The 21185-nt window shown below is 39.5% G+C and overlaps 1 protein-coding gene across 1 annotated transcript in view; it reads right to left on the reverse strand.

Moving 5' to 3' along the window:
- The window catches only part of NCOA7 (nuclear receptor coactivator 7), a 144150-nt gene that overhangs the window by 96996 nt on the left and 25969 nt on the right, over nt 1-21185 (reverse strand). The window lies entirely within an intron of this gene.

The following is a 21185-nucleotide window of genomic DNA, read 5'->3' on the forward strand; positions in this document are numbered from 1 at the left end:
AGGAGAGAAAGAAGAAAGAAAAATAAGAAAGACATAAAATGAGGAAAGACAAAAAAGACAGGAAAAGAGAAGGAAGGAAGGGGGAGGGAGAAACTTAACAGACCGAGACATCCCCAAGTAGCAACTTTTAAAAGCATGTGTTTTACAGCAGAATGGTAACATCCTATGAAAAACACTGCTTGTAGCCGCATAGCACAGGGAGATCAGCTCGGTGCTTTGTGACACCTAGAGGGGTGGGAGGGAGGTGCAAGAGGGAAGAGATATGGGAACATATGTATAGGTATAACTGATTCACTTTGTTACAAAGCAGAAACTAACACACCATTGTAAAGCAATTATACTCCAATAAAGATGTTGAAAAATAAATAAATAAAAAAAACACTGCTTGTGGGAGTGCAAACTGGGACAAAAGTTTTGGAGGGCAATTTGGAGTAATTATTGAAATTTTAACTGTACATAGGCTTTGATGACTGCTAGGAGTTTATTCTACAGAAATATTTGCACAAAAACACAAAGATATGTATAAAATGCCATTCAATGCAACAATGTAATAGCAAAAAAATGGAGCCATCATGGAAAGATGTCTATATTACATATAGCATTAAGTTTTCAAAAAAGAAGCTACAGGAAGTAAGAGAAAACATGATTATATATGCATGAATATATCTGAAAGGATAGGCGTGATTCTATCACCCAGGTTACCTTTGAGGAATAGAAATTGCAGACGAGAGGGGGAAAAAAGAAGGTCAGAGGACTTTAAAAGTCATGTGTGCTACACTCTTTTATACTGTTTGAATTTCTTATGTTACCACTTACTGCTGTTTCAAATCATGAAAAAATGGTGAACAGGGAACTCTGCTCAGTACTCTGTAATGACCTACACGGGAACAGAATCTAAAAAAAGAGTGGATATATGTATATGTATAACTGATTCACTTTTCTGTACAGCAGAAACTAACACAACATTGTAAATCAACTATACTCCAATAAAAATTAATTTAAACAAAAAAAAATTTTTAAAGGGTGAGCCTCTGCAATTAGTAAAAACCGTATTTTCTCAATTACTCTTCTGTTCCTCTAGTCCCTATTTCTCGTTCTAACAAGAATAATGCTTCAGTGTGCAGTGCCCTTGACCAGTTAGGATACCAAGCTTCTTGGTGGCACAGGTGAATTACACACTCATCCCAGCGACACTGCAGTCACAGAGCAGCTGGCGTCAGGAAATGCTCCACGCAGGGTGCAGCAGTGATGGAGCCAGCAGAGGCTGGGGGCTGTGAGGCCCCAGGAGACGATTTCTAATTCTGGTCTCATCTGACCCTTCAGCTGCAATCAACACTACTGACCAGACGTTTTCTGGCCTTCTTGACACCACCGCCTCTTGGTGTGGAGGGGTCTCTCCATCTCAAACTCCCTTGTGCTTGTGTTCAGGAGGAAGGCCGCCGGCGACAAGGAGGTGGTGCCCAGGTGAACACTGATGAGATCAGAGAGACTGGCAGAGGCTGGGACACACAGGCCTTCTACCAGAATAAGGAGTTTAGAGTTTATTTCAAGGGCTATGAAAAGCCACTGGAAGATTCAGTGCAGAGAATGAGATGATCTGATTTGTGTTTTAAAAGTTTTTCTCGGGGGCTTCCCTGGTGGCACAGTGGTTGAGAGTCCGCCTGCCAATGCAGGGGACACAGGTTCGTGCCCCGGTCCGGGAAGATCCCACATGCCGCGGAGCGGCTGGGCCCGTGAGCCATGGCCGCTGAGCCTGCGCGTCCGGAGCCTGTGCTCCGCAACGGGAGAGGCCACAACAGTGAGAGGCCCGCGTACCGCAAAAAAAAAGAAAAAAGTTTTTCTCTGGCTCCCACATGAAGAATGGGTTGTAAAGGGCAAGGATGGAAGTGAGGAGGTCAGTTAAAGGCTATGGTAGCTATGCAGAAGAGAGGTGATGGGGATTAGGAGATGAAGTGGACGGATTTAGGTTATGTTCTGGATGTAAAGTCCACAGGGCTTGCTAATGGATTAGGTGTGGAAAGTGAGGGAAAGAAGGTTAAAACTGACTCCTAGATTGTTGGCTTAAGCTAATGGGAAGCCGTGCTTACTGTGATGGGGAAGATGAGGGATGGAGCAGGTTTGGGACTTGTCTCCCCACACTGTCTTCTCAGAAGACTCACTGCCCATGCTTCCATTTTTATTCCCAAACTCCTGACTCTCAACTTTATACCTGCAGTTCAGGATTATGCTCCGAGCTTCTTCCCTCTGGATCCAATCACCTACTCCACTTTTCTATGCACTCTTCACAGCACACCAAACTCAAGATGACCAAAACTGAGCCTGAAAGTTGCCTCCCCAAATCCTGGTTTCCCTGAGGTGAAACTTACCATTATGTACTTACTGGAGTACATACCACTATTCATTAAGCTATTTACATAGAAACCTGGACCCTGGATTCTGCTCCATTTCGATCTCCACACTCCACCGTTGCTACCTCCTACTGATTTTACCTTCCTTCTACCTTTATACAAGCTCTCCCTCTACCGAGAATGCATCCCATCACCCTTTAGCTACCTCATCCCTATCACCCCTCAGAGATCAGGTCAAACATTACTTCCTCAAGAAGGCCTTCCCTGATCCTCAGACTTGGTTAGGTTTCCCAGCTATAGACTCTCTGCTGCCATCTATCAATACTTTCTCTTTGCAGCACTTAGCAATAGTGTAATTGAGTAATTATTTCAATTAGCTGTTTAATAGCTGGCTCCCCCATTAGAATGTAAACTTCATGAGATAAGGGACAGTGTCTGTTTTAGTTATCACTGAAGGCTCAGTGTATCCAGGCTAAACAGCAGAACCAAAATATACATTTGTGGAATGAGTGAATGAATGAATGAAAATTCCCTAACTAGCCACTAGCTGACCCTGGTTAAATAACAACCTCTCAAGGCTCAGTAACTCATCTCTACCAAGAAGTTAGCTTAAGTGGCTTTTAAGGTATTTTTTAGCCCTAAATGTCTATAAAAATAAAAAACTAAGTAAATAAATATAAACCATATGGAGATTCATTATTCAGAAAATAAAAAATCTTCATTATGTTTTTTTGAAATGTCTTGAAATTTTCTTACAGCTGCAGAGGACTATTTTATGTCCACATGTATTTAATAAGTATTATTTATAAAAATATTTTTAAGTCACTTTAGTTATATCTAGTGATTTCAGATAAGTGTTTCATGACAGCTCGCTTTCCATGGTTAAAGCCAAACAGGTTTGTTTATTAAAAACAAAAATAAGCCACCCACAAGTTCCTTTGAATACTCTCCCACTGTGTATCAAAGTACACCTTATTTTTAAAGATTCTTTATCGTTTCTCGATAATCTGCCTACCAAATATTTTTGCATGCATTATGATTTTTAAAAAACAATGAAAACTTCACAGCTTAACAGGACAGTTTTTTTTTTTTTAAGGGCCATTATTATTTCTCAGAGGAAACAATTTTGTAGAACCAACAAGAAGGAAGGAAGAAACAGAGGGAAAGAGGCCCTGCTTGTGCTAGTGACCGCTCTATAATTTCTCTACAGGAAGCAGCGAGGGGCAGAAATGAGTTTTAGAAAGCTTAAGGAAGACCTGGGGACTTGTGTTAAAGCTGCATCTTTTATTAGGACTACACGTTTCTCTGGGGTGGCATGGAGGAGTACTGACGGCAGTGGCATGAGGGAGGATGCTAAAGGCCCCAGAGCATCCTGCCTCCACCCAGACTGACACCAAAGGCCTGCCCCACTTACTTCTTCTAAGCGTTTTAGTTGTCTGCCTAGACAGCTAAATAGTTTATGTGTCTGTGCGTGATCTTCACTATGAGCACATCTGTCTTTCCTGGTTTCTGCTTCTTCCTTAATTTATCATTTTCTCCACAATGAGGTCAAACTATGAGAATCACTTAAAATTTATGACCTCGAATTAATAAGTCACTACATTTCTAGGACCAACAGTTTTACTCTATGGTCACATAGATTGGAGCAAAATTTTATCTTGAAAAAATCGGTTTCATTAAACACAATGTCTAGAAGTTGGAAAATAATTTCGATAAGATGCAAGAAAGAAAGTTATTCAGTGGCTCCAGAGAGAAACTGAAGCTAGTAACAGAATTTTGGTGGGCAGAACATGTGGCAGGGGAGAGAGCAGGCTCAGAGACCATGCCACATTGGGGACACAGGATGATGACATCACACTGGCGTGAGATCTGGACCAACCTGGCTGTGGAAAACAACAGAAGCTTCTGATATCCTAGCTGTCCTTCATGAGTCCTGCCAAAGAACTTCCCACTCATAGCAGCACTTCCCTAGGAGGTAAACTTGGTGCTGTGTTTCATTATACCTGGTTGTGAATTCTGAGTAGCCCATCAGCCAAAGCTGATTTTAAAAACTCAATTTCTAAGTCGGAAAGACAATGACAAATACCATATGATATCACTTATATGTGGAATCTAAAATATGATACAAATAAACATATCTATGAAACAGGAACAGACTCACAGACATAGAGAACAAACTTGTGGTTGCCAAGGGGGAGAGGGAAAGATTGGGAGTTTGGGATTAGCAGATGCAAACCAGTATATACAGGATGGATAAACAACAAGATCCTACTGTATAGCACAGGGTATATTCAATACCTTGTGATAAACCATAATGGAGAAGGATATGAAAAGAATATATATATATATATGTATAACTGAGTCACTTCGCTGTACAGCAGAAACTAACATTACATTGTAAATGAACTATGCTTCAATAAAATTTTAAAAATTAATATTAAAAAATTTAGAAACTCAACTTCTGAGCATCTTTGGTACCCTAGACCTTCATGGGCCATAAATGAAGCCTCTTTACTGACCAATGACAAATGGGACTTGTTAAAACTAATTGTTTGTGGGCTTATGGACTCATTCTTCCTCTCCAGAATTCAAACTTCAATCCTTCATTAGCATTAACAATGAATTCGTGTGTGATTTCTTACCTAGCAAGTAATAAAGTAATTCAGTGCTTGTTTTATTGATTGCTATAATAGTTAAAAGAGAAAGAGTAAAGTACTGGGGGCTCCCTGTAAGGGAGGGGGGTTTGAAAGCAACCAAAATTTGACCAGGTTGTGTTAGTTAGGACAAAGTGGCAGAGAACCTCCTAACAATTATCAAAACCATCAGTCAAGAGGAACTTGTCCAGACACATGGTCAAGGGATTGATCCACAATGGGAAAAAACTGAAATGATTCTCTAGTGACTTGGACGTTCTGGGTAGGAATCTTGTGGATTTGGGTCTTCAATGATGTTTTCCTCTTACCTTTCAGCTGAAGATTGTGACTGTAAATCAAAAGGAAGATATCTAAGTATACAGTAGGTAGTGCAAGACAACTCACCCAAATGATCTAAGGAAATCTCTCTCAGTGTCCCAGTCACATGCAATCTCATATGCACTTTCATGTGACCATGCATCTACCCAGTCTTCCCTCCTTCATTCTCTCTTTATGGTATCTGAAGACAGCCCAATGTCACCTCTTTGATGATGATGCCCAAGCTCCTTTGGACAGTCACTTCTTTTGCCCCACACTCATAGCACTTGGCAGTCACACCGGTTCCAGTATTTATCCCATTGTTACTACCTTATAAGCATCCTGTTATTACACCAGACCGTGCATTCTTACAAATGTTTCCTGAGGGAAAGGACAGATGGGTACGACTTCAAGGCCACAGTCTAAAAGGGAAATGGCTCAAGAGGCATACGTTCTTTCAAAACAATTCTGCCAACTCCATCACAGATGAGCCTGTTGGAGAGGCAAAGCAGAAAGCACCTCCAGAAACAAATGTTTCCTGATGAGCCCATGTTTCCAACGGGCATGAATATGGGATGGCAGAAAGGCACGTAATGAAACTCAAACAAAAGCAAAACACAAATGACACAAATCTCTAAGAACAACAATGGACAGCTGAAGATCTGAATGAACAGAAGTTTGTAAACAATGCAAAGGAAAAAGTAACAAGGAAATTCTATGGATGTTGAGAGGATGAAAGGATGAGAAGCAATAGGCCCACTGCCTATGGCACCCAGGATGAAGTTAACTTACAAGAGAGATAAAGTGGATCTAGTCCAATCCTATTTTGCAGCTCTATCAAACAGACTAGGTGGGCTTCCCTGGTGGTGCAGTGGTTGAGAGTCCACCTGCCGATGCAGGGGACGCGGGTTCATGCCCCAGTCCGGGAAGATCCCACATGCCGCGGAGCAGCTGGGCCTGTGAGCCATGGCCGCTGAGCCTGCGCGTCCGGAGCCTGTGCTCCACAACGGGAGAGGCCACAGCAGTGAGAGGCCCGCGTACCACAAAAAAAAAAAAAAAAAAAAAAAAAACTCAGTGAAAAACTAAAAAGCACAGAGCATCCATGGCTAAGAAGAAAATGAAATCCAGGATGAAGTCTCTAGCCCTGTAAGAAGCAACTCCTGGAGTGGTAGAACCATTACCAGTAAGAATCACAGAAAAAGATTAAAAGAAAAAAAAAATCCTGGTTAAAAAGAAAAACAACACAGATTCTGGAAATGACACACTAAAAGCAGCTTGATACCAACTCCCAAAAAATCAACTGACAGATGTCAGACAAATCATTTGTGATTGCTTAAAGATGAATTATTGGCTGCCTGGAGCCACCACTGGTATGCTAAAATGAGTGAATACAAACTAAAATAATTATCTTTTTAATAGGGCTGCTAGATTTGGCATATTGATGGACAAGTCACAGGAGGCGGTATATCAAGATTTCACTAAGGCTCCTGAAAATGTCTGTTGCTACCTTCTTAAAAGTAAGATGGAAATAGCCGAGCTAGAGAATTTGGTTAAGCAAACTTAGAGAAAATTGATTTACAGCAAGTAGAAAGACTTAAAGATAATTATTTAACTACTAATGGTAGTAGTTAAATAATGAATACGCCAGACTGCATAAAGCTCTCCAATCCAGCATTTTTATCAACTATTTGGATAAGGACGTAGAAGGCATGCTGTTCAGGCTGTGTAATTTGGCCCAAGCTGGAAAGGACAGCAAATAGGTTTGATGTTGAAAATCAGGCTTCAAACTTCCTGGTAACTGAATAATGAATGGAAAACAAGATAAAATTAAAATTACAATTCACAAGGAAAAACACTCTTCTCCCTCAGTGTGAGTAAGATTGTCAACAAACTAAGGAAATATGATGCTGTATTAACAAAAGTAAGGATAACAAGTAATATTCCTACAAATACATTATTCAAGACCATACCAAGACGGTGAAGAATCTGAAAACTATTTTATGTGAAGAGATTTAGAAACTTAGGATAGTCAGCCTGGAAAAGAAAAGGTTCAGAGAGAATATGATGTTATCTTCAAATACATGCGATGAGAATATACGAAAGAAGGATTTTATTTATTTTGTGTGGATCCTAAGTAACTGGGAATGAGAGGAATAAGTTGAAAGGAAATAAATTTTAACTAAAAATTAAAAAACAACTGTCTACTAACAAGAGCTTTTCAAGCAAGAAACAAGTAGCCTTGGGAGTCCCTCGGACATTCCTCTGGCTGGAAAAACTCAAATCCAGGCTGGAAAAGGCCTATTTGTCAGACGCAGCGGAGTTTCCGGCCATGGCTTGGTAGCCCAGATGACCTTTGTCTTTCAACTAAAAGATTTTATGTTTCTGAACTTAGACGTGGTGCCTGTAGTAAGATGAGGAGTGGAAGAAAAGGAGATATCAAGTTTATATAAACTTGACACTTATTTAAGGAAATGCGGTCTTTTTCTGATCTCTCAAGCACTTCTTTCAAGCCTCCAGGACATCACCTAGTTACTATATGACCTGGTGCTTCTACATCCCAGACCTACTCTTAGGAGAGGGGCTGAAGTTTCTCATACGATGCGCCTATAAAAGAAACTGTGTACTAAAAGAAAGTCACGGAGACACATTAGATTTCTGAATGCAGGAAAAGAAATTTCCCAGCTGTTATCCAAGTCATACAGACTCTCCACTGCACATTATTACTTACTAGCAGGAAGATTTGATAGTGCCTTGCTTTCTGTACACAGAAGAGGATACTTCAACAGGCCCAACCAGCCCTTCTCATCAAACTTACTGTCCATCAAGTTCCTATACAGATGTTACTGCCCACAGCATTAAGATTAGCATTTTTCATTTAAAATAGACATGAACAATTGATGCTCACCTACAACAGAATAATTGTATTAAAACATTAATATTTTAAAATTCAGTCACTTTTAGTTTATTTTTAAATTCATATTGGTAAAAAAAAAAAAAAGTTAATACCACCAAGGTACTCTAATTCCAAGCTGGTACATCTGTTTCTTAAATTAATACCCAAAGGTTCTATAAACTTAAACACTTAGGAATTCTCCAACTACCTTTGGATATATACCCCAAAGAGGGCACATTCTAATAAATTATTTAAGTAACTGTTAAAAAACCTTTTATGGGAAAATTTCTATAAAGTTTTCAATGAAGATATTACAACTGAACATTTCTATTATGGAACAGATTTATTCTATTTTTATATTATACTTGGAGGGTGCTATGGGGGTAGTGGTTCATGAAGGCTTTGGAGTAGGACACAAGAAGGAAGAATTCCCGGCTCCATTACTTGTTAGCTGTATAACTTGGGAAGTCACTAAACCACTCTGAGCCTGTTTCCTCATCCGTCAAAATGAGGAAAATACCATCATCTAGCCCAGGGGTTGTCCTGAGATTTAAACGAGGTCAAATTTGTAAAGCTCCTGGCACACAGTGAGCGATCAGCAAAGGAGAGGGTGGTATCATCGATATAGACAATAAAGTCGTTATAGACCCTGGATGGACAGAGTACAGGCGACCTGGTGTGGCTTATCTCCTGCTTTATTGCTTTGCTAATATTCTCATGACTTTACACAAGGGTCAGTCATTAAGTTAGCCTCTGTGAGGGACCGCCCTGTCTGAATGATCATATCCATTACCTGACAGACATGCTCAAATAGCTTCTCTTCCTCCTCCATCTTCAAAAACGTACTCTTCCTTGACCTCCACATCTCCCTCCTGCCATGGCCCTAATTTTTGGCTTGGCTTCCCAGACAAGTTCCGAGAAGAACTGCCTAGAAGCTCTGCTTCCACTCCCTTATTCCCCATTTACATTAAACTGGCTTCTCCCATCATGGTACTGAAACTGCTTTTATTCAAATCATCAATGACTTCCAAGTAGCCAAACTTAATGGATACTTTTCAGTCCACATCTCAATTTACCACTCTCTGCTTTCAAAACTTCTGATCATTCTCTCCTTCTTCAAATGCTTGCTCTGTTCTCCTGACTACTGTGATTCCACTTCTGCTGGATTTCATCCTACTAGATCACTATATGTTGGGTTTACCCAATTCTGTTCCCCATTCCTCCTGTTCTCTTTTCACTTTACACTCTTCCTACATGATCTCATCCATTCCTATGGCTGGGGCCAACAACTCTTCAATATCTATCTCAGCCCAGACCATTCTGTTTTCACTCCAGATTCACATATCCAGTTAATTGTACATACAATGGTTTCACTGGGATGTCTCATAGACATCTCAAACTTAACACATCCAAACTTAAAGTCTTGAGATTCCCTCTCAAAATTGTTACTTTTCTAGTTTTCCCATTTCATGTCATGGCATCTCCATCCATGCTTAATCCTTATTCCCAAACATCACCAACAAGGCCCTGAATGACCTGCCCCAGATTACTCTCCACCCTTCTTGAACTATCCTCACTAAATGTACTCTCTTCCAGCCACACTGACCTTCTTGCAGATCCAAGAACCTGCCAAGCTTTTTCCCACCTTAAAGATGTGAAGTCTAAGTGTTTCCCCCTACTTAGAATAGTCGCTCCCTTCCTTTTTCCCCAGTCCTTCTCCTAAATACGTAGATCATGTGGGAAATTCATGCTCATACCCAAGATCTGCTTAAATGTCATTTTTCTCCAGAGTTCTTTCTTGAACATCACTGTTGTCTAATGTGGATACTTCCCTTGCAATTCTTTCATAACATCCTGTTATTTTCCCTCAGAGCAAACACTGCAATTTCTATTGACATATGCATTTATGTGTTTCTTTAATGTCCTTGTGAAAAGTAACCTCCATAAGAGCAAGACCCACATTTGTTGTGTTTGGCACTCTGTCCTCTGGGCTTAACAGGTGCAGGCACATAAGGTCTGTCTGAGACATAAGCAATGCATAAGGTTCTCCTCCTAACACAATATACTTCAAATTCAATGATAAACATCAAATGACTCTAATAAAGTCTTACCTTTGATTAGATCAGAGAACTAGGGGATGTCTTAAGTATCTACTTGTATCAGATAATAATATAAAAACCAAATTCAAAATTAGAGAAAGATTTTCCTATGCATTAAAAATAAACAGGAGGGCTTCCCTGGTGGTGCAGTGGTTGAGAGTCCGCCTGCCGATGCAGGGGACGCGGGTTCGTGCCCCAGTCCGGGAGGATCCCACGTGCCGCGGAGCGGCTGGGCCCGTGAGCCATGGCCGCTGAGCCTGCGCGTCCGGAGCCTGTGCTCCGCAACGGGAGAGGCCACAACAATGAGAGGCCCGCGTACCGAAAAAAAATAAAATAAAATAAAATAAACAGGAAGGTAAAGATTATATAGATTAGGTTTATAACTCAATCAATTTTATAATTTTAAGTTTTCAATGACCTGTTAAGACAGTACAAATTTCACTTAAAGATAAATACATGTGTTTATAACATTTTTTTATTTAAAAAATCCATATACTCTTATAAAAGAAAAATTGTGTTTTCATATATATAATGTGGACATATTACTCATTTTTACATTTAAAATACATCTACTCTTATAAAAGAAAAAATATCCTGAAATCCTGATTACATAAGCTCAGAGTTGCAGTTAAAAAAAAATCAAATTTCTCTCAGTATCTAGTGAAAGCAGTTGATTTAGCAAAGTAAAAGGAATTATCCCCCACTTAAAAAAAATGATGGAGCCATTGAAATGGAGATGGCTCAGTCCCCAATGACCTCACCAGCATCTGCTTCAATTACCTTCTGAAAATGAAATAACCAAATTACCATTCAGCTTTCTGCTGTGCTAACAAAATTAATCTGAAATATCGAAATTCATCTGCTTTAAATTATATATTACACAACTTCTAAACCCAAATCTCTTCAAGCTCTAAACTGTGAAGAACAAGCACCAAGGCTGTCATAATCAACAGCAACATTTTCACATACACAGGAAAAGTTAATGGAAAGATTGATGACCTAGCTCAAATCATCCATGACAGTAATGTGATTCAAATCATGCCACCTAAAAAGCAGGATCAGTCCATTTGGAATCTATTCTGCTTCGTACAACAGATGTGTTCTTGAACATGTATGTGCAAACTGTATTTTAAATGCCACAGAGTGATTTAGAAATATAATTAGGTTTCATGGTTGCTTTTTTTCTAAGTATAGAAAAGAATATCTTAAGCACGGATAACTGGCCTCTAACCATTTCCTAAGTTCACAGGATCATATTTTGGCCATCTAGTTTGTCAAGTATTCCATAAGTACATTAATAAATACCATTTTAAAATTGTGATGTACTCCATAGCCTTGTTTTCTGGTTCTTCTATATGTACATCATACTCTCTGTTCACACCTAAAGAAATCTTGTCTCAAAACCACCAAGCTACATTTCTCATTTCAGTACATGATATATCCACCTCAAAGTCACCTCTGATTCTTCTCCAAGTGAAATCAGTTGCACGGTTCTAGTAATGGAACCATTAAGAATAGCCCTCGGGCTTCCCTGGTGGTGCAGTGGTTGAGAATCTGCCTGCTAATGCGGGGGACACGGGTTCGAGCCCTGGTCTGGGAGGATCCCATATGCCGCAGAGCAACTAGGCCCGTGAGCCACAACTGCTGAGCCTGCGCGTCTGGAGCCTGTGCTACACAACAAGAGAGGCCGAGATAGTGAGGGGCCCGTGTACCGCGATGAAGAGTGGCCCCCACTTGCCACAACGAGAGAAAGCCCTCGCACAGAAACAAAGACCCAACACAGCAAAAATAAATTAATTAATTAATAAAAACTCCTACCCCCAACATCTTCTTTAAAAAAAAAAAAAAGCCCTCCTTGCTCTCCAGCACCTTCTGCCTCAGCAGATGCTAGATCACGTCTTGCTTTGGGAAGAGATCCAGGCCCCCCAATCCAACTAACATTTTCCCTTCTCATCCATAGGACACTCAGATTCATGCTCTGTGGTGCTGACTCATCTGTCTGTTTTATTTGGTGCCGAATCACATTCGCAAACCATAGGCCACCCTACGTCTTGCGCAGTCTCTTTAAACCTGGCCCACTATCCTTTTCAATACTGTTTTCATTTACGTGTGAGAAGCAAAAAGCTAAAACAAGTAGGCAAGCCTGCGGCATGTTCACTGGCATAATATACCACAAAATGAGTACAGAAAAAAATGGGACATTAACCATTTTGGTTATGCAAACTTTATTTAAAATAGTAAATGAAGGAAGAGGGAAGTAAAAATGCATGAACACGTGCCCTGTGACACAAGCACCAGGTAATCGTCTTTACAACGGAAGTGACCAAGCTGGAAGATTTTCACCTGTTAGGGCCTCCAACTCTGACTTAGAGAAGAAATAATAGGGGAATCCTTGATATACCCCCAAACTATAGAGGAAGGTCAGGAGATTGCTGACTTTTTCACTGGTATGTAGGGACTTACAAAGTTTCCTTGAAAGAGCAGAGATTCCTTAACTTGTTCCAAACTTCCTAATAATTCCTCTACACTGAAAATCAGAAAATATCAGTTTAGTACTTAAACACATTTAATTATTGTATCATTTAGATCAGTGAGTCCTATTTATGGGTAACTGATAAGGTTCTATGAAATTCAATTCAACATAGTTTAATGAAAAATATGACATAATAATTAAGATTGTGGTCTGTGAGGTCAGGCATACCAGGGTTGAGTCCTAGATCTGCTACTTCATAATCATGTGACCTTGGGCAAATTACATCTATGATACAGCTTAGCATCTTTGTCTGTAATTAGGATGATAACAGGGTAATTATGAGATTAGACAAGTACACAAATCAATCTCTGTTACATAGTACATGTTGGTTATCATTCAGAGTGAATGACTGTCAGGTGCAGGGCATGAAGCTAGACCCTATGAGGCATATAAAAACGAAAAAGAACTGACAATAAATAACACAAGCAAATAAGGCAGAGAAGATGAGAGTGCTACTGGGTGTATCCAAAGATAGACTATGCTAAGGGCCTCAAGAGAAGGGATAAGGAAGCCTAGTAATGCCTTGGCTCAAGTGGCAAGGGAGGGTACATCTAGTTATGTGTGTGGGTGGTGGTGAAGGATTAAATGAAACAGGAAAGGCCTCAAGGAGACAATGTCATAATTAAAGATAGGTGTGCCAGAGTGACAGGTTTGACATCACTATAAATAAAAAGAGGATCGAGAAGGGCAGTTCTTTGTATGATGAAGGCAAAGTTCTGAGGGGGGCAAAGAGTAAGACATGTATAGAAAATCGAAGTAGGAGATAAAGACAGAAAGGTAGGAATGAGCCGTATTGTGCAGAACCTCAAATTCAAGGGAAGAACTGGGAATGCAGAAGTGACATATCTGAAGTGCACCTCAGGAAGACTAATGTGGGAGGATGTGAGGGAGGAAATGCAATCAGCATTTGACTTATGAGTTAGAGGGGGTGAAGACTGTAGGAATTTTCAGATATGAATTTGTGTGTGTGCGTGGGGGGAAGACAGGAAAATTTCTACTAAAATCACCAACATGCTGGACTACAAGCATGAGCGATGAACTTTCAGAGCTGTGAGCACAAAGCATTTTCTGGTTCAGAACTCAATTTTCTCTTGCTGAAAAGTTGTTGTACCAGGAACAATGAACGGTTTCAAATGCATGTGACAAGAGTATCTTGAGCCAGTCGTGTCAAATGTAAATCCAAACTCAGGAGTGAGTTCAGCTGAAGTCTTTCTTGACTGTCAGCAACAACATTTAAGAAGGAGGAAAAAAAAAAAAAGGAGGGAGGTGGCTTAAACCATGTACTTTTCACATGCTTTGGTCTTTCTGTGTCTTGGAGTCATGTCTTCGGCCTTTCACTGAAGGCCATGACTAGCGCATGGACAAGTTTCAAGGGATAAACTCCCTGAAATGTACACCAAATTTATGCCTATATATTTATGCTTGCTTTTTCTCAATTTCTCATTTATTCCTATATTCCTTACTTAGGCAGCATGCTTTTATATTAAAATTCATTAGTGCTTATTTTTCAATAGTGCTTATTACAAAGACTTTATACATTTTAATTCAGTCAATCCTCTCAACAATCTTAAAAGGTAGGTACTATTATTATTCTCATTTAAGAGAAAAGAAAACTATACAGCTCCACAGACAGTAAGTAGTCCTACAGAGAAGAAACCTCCAGGAGGCCCCAAAGCAGAAGTTGCCTAAGCTTAGTTCCATCTGGTGGTTTTGTTGAATTAGTTTCCTTGGGTCTCGCTCTAGGATCTGGGACAGTCCAGATCAGCAAGGGAATTTCAGGTTAAACAGAGACATAATTGTCATTTATCCTTAAAATTAGTTAGACCCATTACACTGCACAGTGGGAAAGTATATTTATATAACAAGTATCTTATGTACAGCTTTCTTTGAGCAATTGGCTGATGTGTGTTAGATCAAGGAAATTTGTTTTTCAGTGAGGAAAAATAACCTCACTGCCAGTACACTAAGCGCCAAAGGATCCTCTAAATCAATGAGTCATTGTTCAATATGGCCCAAAATAAAAATAAATTTTTAATTGTGATTCAATATAAACATCCTTATAAATATTTAAAAGAAAATTTTCATGAAGTATTATTTATTCTGACTACATACAACAGATGCTGATATTTTCTATTCAGTCTAGCTCAGTCCAGATTGATCTATTCTATTCCATTCCATTAAAACAATGCTGTTTCCTATCTACTAAATTGATTTCATGACGCCCCAATGGGTTGGTAACCTACAGCTTGAAAAGCAGTATTCTCCATGGAATTAAATCAAGTAACTCTGCCTGTTCTTTAAAAATGAAGCCAAAAGCATGAGTCTAACTGTTAATGGCTAAATGTTTATATGCATTTTTTTTTTAATCTGTAAAAAAAAAAGTTAATGATTTCCTGAAAGCATTAGCAGGTCAAACTTGGCCATGGCTGTTTTTCCCAGTAATGAATGACAAGCAATATGTAAATATTCCCTTAAGAGCCACTTGATCTGAATTCAAATCAAGAAAATAGGAAACATAAGCCTTAAAAGACATTACAGCTCAGGCAAGTGTTTACTTGGTAATCAGTAATATTTTCAAGTAAGGCACACACAGCTTTTTCACAGGAAATGGTTTTAAAATATTCTCAATTTTTTAAGATTAATAAAATTCCTGAATACTGAAAAATTTATAGTGACAAAAATTAAGACTCACAAACCATTTATAGCCTACATTAAAGAAGCTGTTTTAAATATTCTCAATCTGTCAGTTGGTCAAAAAATACTTAACGGGCTTCCCTGGTGGCACAGTGGTTGAGAGTCCGCCTGTCTATGCAGGGGATGCCGGTTCGTGCCCCGGTCCAGGAGGATCCCACATGCCGCGGAGCGGCTGGGCCCGTGAGCCATGGCCGCTGAACCTGCGCATCTGGAGCCTGTGCTCCGCAGCGGGAGAGGCCACAACAGTGAGAGGCCTGCATACCACAAAAAAAAACAAAAAAAAACAAAAAAAACTTAACACTTGTTATATGTCAACCGGTACTTAACAAGGCACAAGGAAAGAGCACTGAACTATTGCTGAGTCCCTTCCCTCCAGATGGCCCATCTGGGGGAAGAATGACTGTAAACACATAAACAGCAAATAGGAGCTCAGAAGGTCATACACGAGACTGTCCTTGGACAGGGCTATGGATCTCTACAGGCATGTGTCCCTAACAGCGCCAACAGCCCTCTAGGATGGTTCTTAGAAGCTGAAATCAGATATGGTTTCCAATAAAGTTAACTAGAACATTTACTTCCAAATCCATATACAACTTCCCCTACTTATGATGCTATGAATATGTTCTAATCCCCCTCTCAGACAAAGTAAAAATTAATGTTTAATGCTGTTTAAACTGATACAACATGGAATGAAGAAAAATAATCAGAGATACAGACAAAGCAGACTGGGGTTCAGGGGCCAGACCCTCCATTTAAAGGCTAAGTGACTGGAGGCAAGTTATTTAACCTTCCAAATACAGATTCATCATCTGCAATTCTATCCACTCATAGGATCATGGTGAGGTTGAAGTGAGGGAATGCACATGAAAGCACTTTATAAAGCACCACAAGTGTTATTATTATTAACTTTAGAATCAGTAGGCATAGTAAAACTGAGAAGATATTAACCAAATATTAAGAAGGTATAGAGTTTACATGTACTAAGCACTTAAAACGGGTCTATTTGCTTTTCATATACCAACTCAATTAAACTCTGCAATATGACAATGTCTGAATCCAACAACCGGTAATAATAGGGTTTTTCCTCAAATCTGGGACATACTAAGTTTCTTCTCTAATGGTCCTTGGCTAGCAGGAAAAAACAATTAGAGACTGTTTATTAAAGGAAGGGCAAGAGTTCACACCACACCACTCCACCCACGTGGTATATACATTCTTAGCCCAGCTGTACCACACAGAGACGGCTCTTCCCCCAAGGTTCAAAGACTGCCTCCGTGGGGCTGGAGCTGGGAGCACTCCCTGTTGTCCTCAGCAGTGCTGCAGATCAACCGGCCAGGCACATCCAGGTGACGCCTTCTGCTGGATCTTAGACTCTGGACTTGACCAAGAGGGCAAGCTGAGATTTTCTGTCCAAATGTTGTCTCTGCATTCATTTCTATTATGGGCAACTACTCTTTTTAGACAAGATGCAATCCTAGGGTGTAAAGTGGATCACTGTAATGCAAACCACTGACTTACACAGGTGGGGTATACAGACTGCATGTTTCCTATTGCCTTGGTTGGTTAACAGTCTGACATTAACCATATTACGGATGGATAAAGTACATAAGACATGGATTATGGGATGTCTTCAAGTTATAAACAAGTTGTTTTTAGAAAAGGTCACTTATAACTTAGATCTTTGGAATCCAGGATGCATTTCTGCACATTAATTTACAGTGGTATAAATCAATGTTAAGCTGCCAGGACTGCCCACAGAAATCTACTCAACCCACAATGTGAGCAGCACGAGGTCTGGTAACCTGTGTTCTATGGGCGCCATTCTGCCACTGAGCTGCCACATGGCCCTGGGCAGCATCCAGAGCATAAGCTCTGGATGGAGAAGGACAGAGTTGGGCACAAATGCTGCCTCACCCACCTGCTGTGTAATCTCAGTGAAGTTATTCAAACCCCTTGAGTCTAAATTTCCACAGCAGTCAAATCATATTTGGGGATGAAACATATATATAAAGAGCACAAAGGGACCTACACAAAAATCACTACAAGGGTACTAAATTCTGCAAAAGCCAAATAATGTCAAAATGAGTGTGGAAGAAGGGAGCCCTTGAAAAAAAAAATACCTGCATTCTAACTACAAGGGAAGAAAGACGGAGCAGGGGCCATAATGAATAACGATCACTCCAGAGGATAGTACAGAAAGTACAATTTGCTTTAATAATTCAGTTTTCCATTTGGTTTCAAGACTTGTCAAGTATCAAGGAATTAATACACACATATATAATATACTAATTTTGTATATACAAATTATTTGCAAAAGCATGGAAAAGTGTCTCATGAATCATTTGATCTGTAATAAACAACTGGTACAAAACACTGAAGATGGTGAAAACCAGGTGGGGCAGAGTCAGGAGATCCTGAAAACTCCAGAAAAGATTTAATTAGTAGTGATGCTGACTCACATGTCCATGTAGATCTACACAGGCGTATTTCAAGATAAATTATAAGAAAGAAAGTATTGGGTGATCCTCGAATCACTAATTTCAATCCAAAATTATTAAAATGGGGCCTTTTAAACTTAACTTTGCTTTGATGTCAACTTCAGAGGGAGAGAGAGAGAGAACCATCAACAAAGGGGGCAGGTAAAGAATTATTTACTACATACAATCATACAATGTTTATGAAACCACAGGGTGAAACAGTGCACCAAGAAAACAGAGACTATTTAAATACTCAGAAGGGTAAAGGGATGCGGGGGTTAAAAGCAATTTTTAGGATTTCTGACACATATTGTGGTAGCAGGCAGAAATCAGGACAAATCTTCCTTTTGCTCTCCTCTGCACACTAGCAGAGATTTGCGTAAGGTGGTATGGCTGCACCCTTGGCCTGACTCTTTATATTCCTCCCTAGAGATCTTGCTTGGAGGGCCCGTATACACACACTCCAGAGCAAACTGCCCTAGGTTGTCAGAAACCAGATTTCAGGCAGGTCCAGTTGGTGATTCCACTTTATGGAATTCCACAGTTTAGTCAGAGGTAGTTGAAAAGATTTATAACTTTGGCTGCCTCTTTTCTAATAATAACGTTTTTGGAGTGTGTGTTTGTTTGTTTGCTTTTTGCTTTTAATAGCTTGACCATTTGGGGCTGCAACTGCATTACAGTAGCTAAACTGCACGTTTATCTTTTTTCTCTCTCTCTCATTTCCTAGTAACTAGTCACGGTGATCTACTATTTTAATGGTACCACTGACTATTGGCCTTGTCCTGCTATCCCTATGCTCCTAGGATCACTCTCCATTTTTGGATATGTTTTGCTTTTTCACTGCTAGAATACTTTTCACAAGAGGTCAAGGCAAGCATGACAATTAAATTTTGTATTTCTGAGTTGAAAAAAGTATGCTGTTCTTCCAGAAGTTTCATCTTGCATTCTCAGTTTAAGGGGCTCCCCTCACCCTACATCTTAGGAGCAAGACATGGTTAGCCATGAGCAGGTTGTTCGTGAACCACAGTCACCTTTACTGTTAGAATCAGTTTGGAAGCAAACTGAGAAGGCACTACAGCCTTTGAAATCACTATATCGAGGCATCCCTAGGCAAAAAAAAAAAAAAAAAGAGAGAGAGAATCTTGACCTAAATTCACATCTTATATAAAAATTAACTCAAGATGGATCACCAACTTAAGTATGAAACATAATACTATAAAATATTTAGAAAAAATGAAAGAAAATCTTCAGGACCTAGGGCTAGGCAAAGAGTCGTTAGACTTGATGCCAAAAGCACAATGCATAAAATGAAAAACTAATAAATTGAATCATTAAAATTAAAATTTAAAACTTTTGCTTTGCAAAAGACTGTTTTAGCAAGTTGAAAAGAAAAGCTACACCCTGAAAGAAAATACTGGCAAACCACATATCAAAGGACTAGTATCTAGAATGTATAAAGAACTCGCAACTCTGAACAGTAAGAAAACAATCCAGTTAGAACACAGACAAAACACATGAAAAGACATTGTGCTGAAGAAGATGGACAGATGGCTAATAAGCACATGAAAAGATGTTGAACCTCATTAGTCATTAAAGCAATGCAAATTAAAACTACAATGAGATATCACCATACACCTCTCAGTATGGTTAAAATAAAAAAGAGTGACAATACCAAATGCTGATGAGGATGCCAAGAAACTGGATCATTTATACACTGCAGATGGGAAGGAGTAGAAAATGGTACAGCCACTCTGGAAAAGAGTCCAGCAGCTTCTTATAAAATTAAACATGTACTTATCATTCGACTCAGCCATTCCATTGAGCCTTTATCCCAGAGAAATTAAAACTGACACTCACAAAAAGATCTTTACACAAATGATCCTAGCTTTATTTGTAACAGTCCCAAACTAGAAACAACCCAAATGTCCTTCAATGGGTGAAGGGTTAAAAAACTGTGATACATCCATAACGTGGAATACTACTCAGCAATAAAAAGGAACAAACTGTTGATACATACAACATCTTGGGCAGATCTCAAATGCTATGATCTGAATGTTTGTGTACCCCCAAAATTCATATGCTGAAACCTAATGCCCAATGTGACGGTATTAGGAGATGGATGTCTTTGGGAGGTGATTAGGTTATGAGGGGCAGAACTCTCATGAATGGAATTAGTGCACTTATAAAAGAGGCCTGAGAAAGCTCCTTGCCGCTTTCACCACGTGAAGTTACAGTGAGAAGGTGGCCTTTGATGAACCAGGAAGGGGGCTCTCGCCAGACATAAAGCCTGACCATGATGGCTCCCTGGTCTTGGACTTCCAGCCCCTAGAACTGCGAGAAATAATTTCTGTTGTTTGTAAGCCACTCAGTCTGTGGTATTTTGTTACAGCAGTCCGAATAGACTAAGATATCAAGGGAATTGAACGAAGTGAAAAAAAATCTCAAAACATTAGATACTGTATGATTCCATTCATGTAATATTTTTGAAATGACAAATTATAGAGATGGAAAACAGATTAGTGGTTGTCAGGAGTGATGGGCAGAAGGAAGAAGGTGAATATGGCTACAAAAGGGTAGCACATGGGATATTTTTGATGGAATTGTTCTGTATCTTGACTGTGATGGTGGCCACACAAATCTACATGTAATAAAACTGAACAGAACTAAATACACACACACACACACACACACACACACACCCATACACAAATGAGTGCTTCAGTGCTTGTAAACCCTGGTGAAATCTGAATAAGGTTAATGGACTGTATCAATGTCAACTTCCTTGTGATATTTATTATACAATAGTTATGTAAGGTGGGAAACTAGATGAAAGGTATAAGATATCTCTGTATTATTTCTTACAACTACATGTGAATCTACAATTATCTCAGAATAAACATTTAGTTCTTGTTTATTCTAAGTGTCCTATCTTTCAATGGTTCACCCATTAGATGCCTGATTTCTTCCTTCCCCAAACGATCTTGCACTCTCTGGGGTCCTAATAGGAAAAAATAATTCACTAAAATTAATAGTATAACTCTTGTTTTCCAAAAATTCTTATTCATGGTTTACTATTACTAAGTGAAACATGTCCTTTGGATACAACCCTATATTTGAATACTGACTCTTACACTACATGAAACGGACAAAATACTTACTTTCTGAGTTACCTCATTAATAAAACAGGGAG

The sequence above is a fragment of the Leucopleurus acutus genome (assembly GCF_964270905.1).
Source record: "Leucopleurus acutus genome assembly, chromosome: 15".
Lineage (NCBI taxonomy): Eukaryota > Metazoa > Chordata > Mammalia > Artiodactyla > Delphinidae > Leucopleurus > Leucopleurus acutus.